The sequence below is a fragment of the Hyperolius riggenbachi genome, chromosome 4, assembly GCF_040937935.1.
Source record: "Hyperolius riggenbachi isolate aHypRig1 chromosome 4, aHypRig1.pri, whole genome shotgun sequence".
NCBI classification, from domain to species: domain Eukaryota; kingdom Metazoa; phylum Chordata; class Amphibia; order Anura; family Hyperoliidae; genus Hyperolius; species Hyperolius riggenbachi.
This window is the reverse complement of record NC_090649.1, coordinates 8910784-8918283: the sequence shown is the minus strand read 5'-3', so window position 1 is coordinate 8918283 and position 7500 is coordinate 8910784. Positions and strand designations below refer to the sequence as shown.

General features: G+C 46.6%; 9 non-coding genes across 9 annotated transcripts; 4 read left to right on the top strand and 5 right to left on the bottom strand.

Annotated features, from left to right (window-relative positions):
• Nucleotides 1-16: 16 nt before the first annotated feature.
• Nucleotides 17-88, bottom strand: TRNAG-UCC (transfer RNA glycine (anticodon UCC)). The gene has a single exon. It is a non-coding gene; the product is annotated as a tRNA-Gly (tRNA).
• A 994-nt stretch (nucleotides 89-1082) lies between these two features.
• Nucleotides 1083-1156, top strand: TRNAN-GUU (transfer RNA asparagine (anticodon GUU)). Its single transcript has one exon. It is a non-coding gene; the product is annotated as a tRNA-Asn (tRNA).
• Nucleotides 1157-1653: 497 nt separating this feature from the next.
• TRNAG-UCC (transfer RNA glycine (anticodon UCC)) lies at nucleotides 1654-1725 on the bottom strand. The gene has a single exon. It is a non-coding gene; the product is annotated as a tRNA-Gly (tRNA).
• A 989-nt stretch (nucleotides 1726-2714) lies between these two features.
• On the top strand, nucleotides 2715-2788 carry TRNAN-GUU (transfer RNA asparagine (anticodon GUU)). Its single transcript has one exon. It is a non-coding gene; the product is annotated as a tRNA-Asn (tRNA).
• Nucleotides 2789-3285: 497 nt separating this feature from the next.
• TRNAG-UCC (transfer RNA glycine (anticodon UCC)) lies at nucleotides 3286-3357 on the bottom strand. The gene has a single exon. It is a non-coding gene; the product is annotated as a tRNA-Gly (tRNA).
• Nucleotides 3358-4348: 991 nt separating this feature from the next.
• TRNAN-GUU (transfer RNA asparagine (anticodon GUU)) lies at nucleotides 4349-4422 on the top strand. The gene has a single exon. It is a non-coding gene; the product is annotated as a tRNA-Asn (tRNA).
• A 497-nt stretch (nucleotides 4423-4919) lies between these two features.
• TRNAG-UCC (transfer RNA glycine (anticodon UCC)) lies at nucleotides 4920-4991 on the bottom strand. The gene has a single exon. It is a non-coding gene; the product is annotated as a tRNA-Gly (tRNA).
• Nucleotides 4992-5981: 990 nt separating this feature from the next.
• On the top strand, nucleotides 5982-6055 carry TRNAN-GUU (transfer RNA asparagine (anticodon GUU)). Its single transcript has one exon. It is a non-coding gene; the product is annotated as a tRNA-Asn (tRNA).
• A 497-nt stretch (nucleotides 6056-6552) lies between these two features.
• Nucleotides 6553-6624, bottom strand: TRNAG-UCC (transfer RNA glycine (anticodon UCC)). Its single transcript has one exon. It is a non-coding gene; the product is annotated as a tRNA-Gly (tRNA).
• Between the last annotated feature and the right edge of the window lie 876 nt (nucleotides 6625-7500).

Sequence of the window (7500 nt, the reverse complement as noted above, 5' to 3'; positions counted from 1 at the left end):
CAAAAGCAAGCTCACACGCGTTGGCCGGGAATCGAACCCGGGTCAACTGCTTGGAAGGCAGCTATGCTCACCACTATACCACCAACGCTACATGCTGAAACTTGCCTAGCATGTACCATTGCAATATACCCAAGAGAAAAATGAGCTTGCTTATTTGCCTACTTTGCTAGATGTAAGCAGTGGGACACATGGTGATACTGCTTACAGACTTCAATTCAAGACTTCAGAAAGATCATGTGCCCCCCTGGATGATGCTGGTGCAACACACACAGCAAAGGACAGCAATTTGAAGTCTGGAAGATTCCAGGGCAAGGGTGGGAAGGATGAAAAGCTAGGTGGCCATGCAACCATTCCTGCTAACCCAAAGCTTACTTGTGCCCTACAACACATTGGCTTAAGACTTGACCAAATCCAATGCTCCAATATGGGGAAGCTTCTCTGTTTGCTGTTTTTTTTTTTTTTTTTTTTTTTTTTTTTTTTTAAGTGCGGTGTCACAGTTCACCCATCTCTTCAACTGCAAGAACGGCCCAGGAGTAGTCTTAGCTACCCTAATATGTACGTTACAGCAGGGCCCTTATTACACTTTCTCTTACAGGGCAATGGAAACCGTTTTGCCCATGCGATAAAGCAAGGTGCAAAAATGAATTCATGCCTAGCAGAGGATGGTTTCGATCCATCGACCTCTGGGTTATGGGCCCAGCACGCTTCCACTGTGCCACTCTGCTTCTGTTTGTATTCAACCTTCAAGTTTAAGAAGGGTACATTAGTTGAAATAGTTACACTACTATATATGTTACAGCAAGGCCCTAATGACACTTTCTCTTAAGGGGCTATGGCCGACAATTGGCCCATATGGTAAGCAAGGTATAAAAACCAACGTACACCTAGCAGAGGATGGTTTCAATCCATCGACCTCTGGATTATGGGCCCAGCACGCTTCCGCTGCGCCACTCTGCTGCCATACAGTGAATGCTTCATTGTGGGAAAAAGTGGCGTTAAACTTCTTGGAGCAGACTTACTTCCTCACTCCACAAGACACACATACATCCCCATAAAATCATTTAGCAACAACTGCAGGCACAGTCTCTGTGGCGCAATTGGTTAGCGCGTTCGGCTGTTAACCGAAAGGTTGGTGGTTCAAGCCCACCCAGGGACGGCCTTTCCTTTTGTGTTCAACAGTTGTCCGAAGAGAACCCCAGATAGCCATGTAGATTCATTTGAGACACGTTGGAATCTCATTCACGTTCATGAAAAGGGTGAGCAGCATCAAGTTCATGTCTTAGTGATACAACAGACATCCCTGGCAGTGTCTGTGACCAAATGAAGTTTTCTGTACCCCAGAAGCAGCAGTAAAGTATTAGCCGGGGATCGAACCCAAAGCCTGGCGACGGCTGTCAAGCCAAAGAAAGGCAGTTCAAGCCCACCCAAGGACAGGCTCGCTTTAGTGCCTTGCTAGCTATTTGTTTAGAACATTATAGAGTGTCTGCATTAAGTGTTGACCATTTAGAAAGAACTTTAAGCTGGCGTAGAGTCTGCTGCACCGGAATGGAACCTCTCCAGAGACTGAGCAGGTGCAGGATGTCCTAACTGTTCAGAGATCTTGTCTTGGTCTTGTCTTCCATGGAATTGTAGGGTGCCAAAAGCAAGCTCACATGCGTTGGCCGGGAATCGAACCCGGGTCAACTGCTTGGAAGGCAGCTATGCTCACCACTATACCACCAACGCTACATGCTGAAACTCGCCTAGCATGTACCATTGCAATATACCCAAGAGAAAAATGAGCTTGCTTATTTGCCTACTTTGCTAGATGTAAGCAGTGGGACACATGGTGATACTGCTTACAGACTTCAATTCAAGACTTCAGAAAGATCATGTGCCCCCCTGGATGATGCTGGTGCAACACACACAGCAAAGGACAGCAATTTGAAGTCTGGAAGATTCCAGGGCAAGGGTGGGAAGGATGAAAAGCTAGGTGGCCATGCAACCATTCCTGCTAACCCAAAGCTTACTTGTGCCCTACAACACATTGGCTTAAGACTTGACCAAATCCAATGCTCCAATATGGGGAAGCTTCTCTGTTTGCTGTTTTTTTTTTTTTTTTTTTTTTTTTTTTAAGTGCGGTGTCACAGTTCACCCATCTCTTCAACTGCAAGAACGGCACAGGAGTAGTCTTAGCTACCCTAATATGTACGTTACAGCAGGGCCCTTATTACACTTTCTCTTACAGGGCAATGGAAACCGTTTTGCCCATGCGATAAAGCAAGGTGCAAAAATGAATTCATGCCTAGCAGAGGATGGTTTCGATCCATCGACCTCTGGGTTATGGGCCCAGCACGCTTCCGCTGTGCCACTCTGCTTCTGTTTGTATTCAACCTTCAAGTTTAAGAAGGGTACATTAGTTGAAATAGTTACACTACTATATATGTTACAGCAAGGCCCTAATGACACTTTCTCTTAAGGGGCTATGGCCGACAATTGGCCCATATGGTAAGCAAGGTATAAAAACCAACGTACACCTAGCAGAGGATGGTTTCGATCCTTCGACCTCTGGGTTATGGGCCCAGCACGCTTCCGCTGCGCCACTCTGCTGCCATACAGTGAATGCTTCATTGTGGGAAAAAGTGGCGTTAAACTTCTTGGAGCAGACTTACTTCCTCACTCCACAAGACACACATACATCCCCATAAAATCATTTAGCAACAACTGCAGGCACAGTCTCTGTGGCGCAATTGGTTAGCGCGTTCGGCTGTTAACCGAAAGGTTGGTGGTTCAAGCCCACCCAGGGACGGCCTTTCCTTTTGTGTTCAACAGTTGTCCGAAGAGAACCCCAGATAGCCATGTAGATTCATTTGAGACACGTTGGAATCTCATTCACGTTCATGAAAAGGGTGAGCAGCATCAAGTTCATGTCTTAGTGATACAACAGACATCCCTGGCAGTGTCTGTGACCAAATGAAGTTTTCTGTACCCCAGAAGCAGCAGTAAAGTATTAGCCGGGGATCGAACCCAAAGCCTGGCGACGGCTGTCAAGCCAAAGAAAGGCAGTTCAAGCCCACCCAAGGACAGGCTCGCTTTAGTGCCTTGCTAGCTATTTGTTTAGAACATTATAGAGTGTCTGCATTAAGTGTTGACCATTTAGAAAGAACTTTAAGCTGGCGTAGAGTCTGCTGCACCGGAATGGAACCTCTCCAGAGACTGAGCAGGTGCAGGATGTCCTAACTGTTCAGAGATCTTGTCTTGGTCTTGTCTTCCATGGAATTGTAGGGTGCCAAAAGCAAGCTCACATGCGTTGGCCGGGAATCGAACCCGGGTCAACTGCTTGGAAGGCAGCTATGCTCACCACTATACCACCAACGCTACATGCTGAAACTTGCCTAGCATGTACCATTGCAATATACCCAAGAGAAAAATGAGCTTGCTTATTTGCCTACTTTGCTAGATGTAAGCAGTGGGACACATGGTGATACTGCTTACAGACTTCAATTCAAGACTTCAGAAAGATCATGTGCCCCCCTGGATGATGCTGGTGCAACACACACAGCAAAGGACAGCAATTTGAAGTCTGGAAGATTCCAGGGCAAGGGTGGGAAGGATGAAAAGCTAGGTGGCCATGCAACCATTCCTGCTAACCCAAAGCTTACTTGTGCCCTACAACACATTGGCTTAAGACTTGACCAAATCCAATGCTCCAATATGGGGAAGCTCCTCTGTTTGCTGTTTTTTTTTTTTTTTTTTTTTTTTTTTTTTAAGTGCGGTGTCACAGTTCACCCATCTCTTCAACTGCAAGAACGGCCCAGGAGTAGTCTTAGCTACCCTAATATGTACGTTACAGCAGGGCCCTTATTACACTTTCTCTTACAGGGCAATGGAAACCGTTTTGCCCATGCGATAAAGCAAGGCGCAAAAATGAATTCATGCCTAGCAGAGGATGGTTTCGATCCATCGACCTCTGGGTTATGGGCCCAGCACGCTTCCGCTGTGCCACTCTGCTTCTGTTTGTATTCAACCTTCAAGTTTAAGAAGGGTACATTAGTTGAAATAGTTACACTACTATATATGTTACAGCAAGGCCCTAATGACACTTTCTCTTAAGGGGCTATGGCCGACAATTGGCCCATATGGTAAGCAAGGTATAAAAACCAACGTACACCTAGCAGAGGATGGTTTCGATCCATCGACCTCTGGGTTATGGGCCCAGCACGCTTCCGCTGCGCCACTCTGCTGCCATACAGTGAATGCTTCATTGTGGGAAAAAGTGGCGTTAAACTTCTTGGAGCAGACTTACTTCCTCACTCCACAAGACACACATACATCCCCATAAAATCATTTAGCAACAACTGCAGGCACAGTCGCTGTGGCGCAATCGGTTAGCGCGTTCGGCTGTTAACCGAAAGGTTGGTGGTTCAAGCCCACCCAGGGACGGCCTTTCCTTTTGTGTTCAACAGTTGTCCGAAGAGAACCCCAGATAGCCATGTAGATTCATTTGAGACACGTTGGAATCTCATTCACGTTCATGAAAAGGGTGAGCAGCATCAAGTTCATGTCTTAGTGATACAACAGACATCCCTGGCAGTGTCTGTGACCAAATGAAGTTTTCTGTACCCCAGAAGCAGCAGTAAAGTATTAGCCGGGGATCGAACCCAAAGCCTGGCGACGGCTGTCAAGCCAAAGAAAGGCAGTTCAAGCCCACCCAAGGACAGGCTCGCTTTAGTGCCTTGCTAGCTATTTGTTTAGAACATTATAGAGTGTCTGCATTAAGTGTTGACCATTTAGAAAGAACTTTAAGCTGGCGTAGAGTCTGCTGCACCGGAATGGAACCTCTCCAGAGACTGAGCAGGTGCAGGATGTCCTAACTGTTCAGAGATCTTGTCTTGGTCTTGTCTTCCATGGAATTGTAGGGTGCCAAAAGCAAGCTCACATGCGTTGGCCGGGAATCAAACCCGGGTCAACTGCTTGGAAGGCAGCTATGCTCACCACTATACCACCAACGCTACATGCTGAAACTCGCCTAGCATGTACCATTGCAATATACCCAAGAGAAAAATGAGCTTGCTTATTTGCCTACTTTGCTAGATGTAAGCAGTGGGACACATGGTGATACTGCTTACAGACTTCAATTCAAGACTTCAGAAAGATCATGTGCCCCCCTGGATGATGCTGGTGCAACACACACAGCAAAGGACAGCAATTTGAAGTCTGGAAGATTCCAGGGCAAGGGTGGGAAGGATGAAAAGCTAGGTGGCCATGCAACCATTCCTGCTAACCCAAAGCTTACTTGTGCCCTACAACACATTGGCTTAAGACTTGACCAAATCCAATGCTCCAATATGGGGAAGCTTCTCTGTTTGCTGTTTTTTTTTTTTTTTTTTTTTTTTTTTTTAAGTGCGGTGTCACAGTTCACCCATCTCTTCAACTGCAAGAACGGCACAGGAGTAGTCTTAGCTACCCTAATATGTACGTTACAGCAGGGCCCTTATTACACTTTCTCTTACAGGGCAATGGAAACCGTTTTGCCCATGCGATAAAGCAAGGTGCAAAAATGAATTCATGCCTAGCAGAGGATGGTTTCGATCCATCGACCTCTGGGTTATGGGCCCAGCACGCTTCCGCTGTGCCACTCTGCTTCTGTTTGTATTCAACCTTCAAGTTTAAGAAGGGTACATTAGTTGAAATAGTTACACTACTATATATGTTACAGCAAGGCCCTAATGACACTTTCTCTTAAGGGGCTATGGCCGACAATTGGCCCATATGGTAAGCAAGGTATAAAAACCAACGTACACCTAGCAGAGGATGGTTTCGATCCATCGACCTCTGGGTTATGGGCCCAGCACGCTTCCGCTGCGCCACTCTGCTGCCATACAGTGAATGCTTCATTGTGGGAAAAAGTGGCGTTAAACTTCTTGGAGCAGACTTACTTCCTCACTCCACAAGACACACATACATCCCCATAAAATCATTTAGCAACAACTGCAGGCACAGTCGCTGTGGCGCAATCGGTTAGCGCGTTCGGCTGTTAACCGAAAGGTTGGTGGTTCAAGCCCACCCAGGGACGGCCTTTCCTTTTGTGTTCAACAGTTGTCCGAAGAGAACCCCAGATAGCCATGTAGATTCATTTGAGACACGTTGGAATCTCATTCACGTTCATGAAAAGGGTGAGCAGCATCAAGTTCATGTCTTAGTGATACAACAGACATCCCTGGCAGTGTCTGTGACCAAATGAAGTTTTCTGTACCCCAGAAGCAGCAGTAAAGTATTAGCCGGGGATCGAACCCAAAGCCTGGCGACGGCTGTCAAGCCAAAGAAAGGCAGTTCAAGCCCACCCAAGGACAGGCTCGCTTTAGTGCCTTGCTAGCTATTTGTTTAGAACATTATAGAGTGTCTGCATTAAGTGTTGACCATTTAGAAAGAACTTTAAGCTGGCGTAGAGTCTGCTGCACCGGAATGGAACCTCTCCAGAGACTGAGCAGGTGCAGGATGTCCTAACTGTTCAGAGATCTTGTCTTGGTCTTGTCTTCCATGGAATTGTAGGGTGCCAAAAGCAAGCTCACATGCGTTGGCCGGGAATCAAACCCGGGTCAACTGCTTGGAAGGCAGCTATGCTCACCACTATACCACCAACGCTACATGCTGAAACTCGCCTAGCATGTACCATTGCAATATACCCAAGAGAAAAATGAGCTTGCTTATTTGCCTACTTTGCTAGATGTAAGCAGTGGGACACATGGTGATACTGCTTACAGACTTCAATTCAAGACTTCAGAAAGATCATGTGCCCCCCTGGATGATGCTGGTGCAACACACACAGCAAAGGACAGCAATTTGAAGTCTGGAAGATTCCAGGGCAAGGGTGGGAAGGATGAAAAGCTAGGTGGCCATGCAACCATTCCTGCTAACCCAAAGCTTACTTGTGCCCTACAACACATTGGCTTAAGACTTGACCAAATCCAATGCTCCAATATGGGGAAGCTTCTCTGTTTGCTGTTTTTTTTTTTTTTTTTTTTTTTTTTTTTAAGTGCGGTGTCACAGTTCACCCATCTCTTCAACTGCAAGAACGGCCCAGGAGTAGTCTTAGCTACCCTAATATGTACGTTACAGCAGGGCCCTTATTACACTTTCTCTTACAGGGCAATGGAAACCGTTTTGCCCATGCGATAAAGCAAGGTGCAAAAATGAATTCATGCCTAGCAGAGGATGGTTTCGATCCATCGACCTCTGGGTTATGGGCCCAGCACGCTTCCGCTGCGCCACTCTGCTTCTGTTTGTATTCAACCTTCAAGTTTAAGAAGGGTACATTAGTTGAAATAGTTACACTACTATCTATGTTACAGCAAGGCCCTAATGACACTTTCTCTTAAGGGGCTATGGCCGACAATTGGCCCATATGGTAAGCAAGGTATAAAAACCAACGTACACCTAGCAGAGGATGGTTTCGATCCATCGACCTCTAGGTTTTGGGCCCAGCACACTTCCGCTGCGCCACTCTGCTGCCATACAGTG